Source organism: Theobroma umbraticum, unplaced genomic scaffold (genome assembly GCF_002168275.2).
Source record: "Theobroma umbraticum cultivar Fairchild unplaced genomic scaffold, ASM216827v3 scaffold_147.0, whole genome shotgun sequence".
In the NCBI taxonomy this organism is placed as follows: domain Eukaryota; kingdom Viridiplantae; phylum Streptophyta; class Magnoliopsida; order Malvales; family Malvaceae; genus Theobroma; species Theobroma umbraticum.
This window is the reverse complement of record NW_018397259.1, coordinates 4,641,600-4,642,421: the sequence shown is the minus strand read 5'-3', so window position 1 is coordinate 4,642,421 and position 822 is coordinate 4,641,600. Positions and strand designations below refer to the sequence as shown.

Below are 822 nucleotides of genomic sequence, written 5' to 3'. Positions count from 1 at the left end.
GGCACTGACATGATATTAATATGGAGAGTAAAAAATGTTATATGACTATATTATCATGCCACATTAAATGCCATGAAGAGTAAAAAATGTTATATGACTAAATAATCATGCCTCATTATTATCAATTATACTATATCAACATGTTACATTTGTACCACGTTAGCATAGAATGAAAGCGTATTTAGATTAAATCAGCCACTATTGATAAAGGCTTATTTGGATCAAAATAAAAATATAAAGACTCATTTGGCTCAAAATAATAGTATAAGAGCTTGATTGGATGTAATAAAAGAATAATGACTTATTTGAATTTTTTCTTAAATAGTTTAAGGGCTTTTTAAAATTTTATGCCAATATATTTGATGAATGGGTGTTAACTTGTCAAAATACGAAAACACAAGAGGAATGAGATGACTATGAGCTAGGCGTTTTTTTTTTCTTAATTATTATGGCCAAATTTAGATAAGATTCTTTAGATGTTGTTTCCACGTTCTTCAAATAAGCACCTTATTTAATAAAATTTTGGTAAAATAAAGTAAATGTAGGATTCATGTACATAATTTCATTTACCTTATTTGTTCTTTTTAGGGTCAATCTTTGTGAGATATTGAATTTTAAAAATTCACTTGTACATTGGAAAGATAGATTTTAAGGTGTAAAGTGAATCATGTAAAATCTGTTGCTCATCATTTCCTTTATAATTTGTGGTTAATCATTTATCACCTAACACAGTTAACATGGAAAACTTTAATATATGCCCTAATTAGGAAGAAAAATTTAGTAAAATATGGTAACCTAATATGGAAACTAAGGGCAGCATAA

The 822-nt window shown here is 26.9% G+C and overlaps 1 protein-coding gene across 2 annotated transcripts in view; it reads right to left on the bottom strand.

Moving 5' to 3' along the window:
- Positions 1–822, bottom strand: part of LOC110414742 (uncharacterized) — an 11,271-nt gene that overhangs the window by 2,134 nt on the left and 8,315 nt on the right. The window lies entirely within an intron of this gene.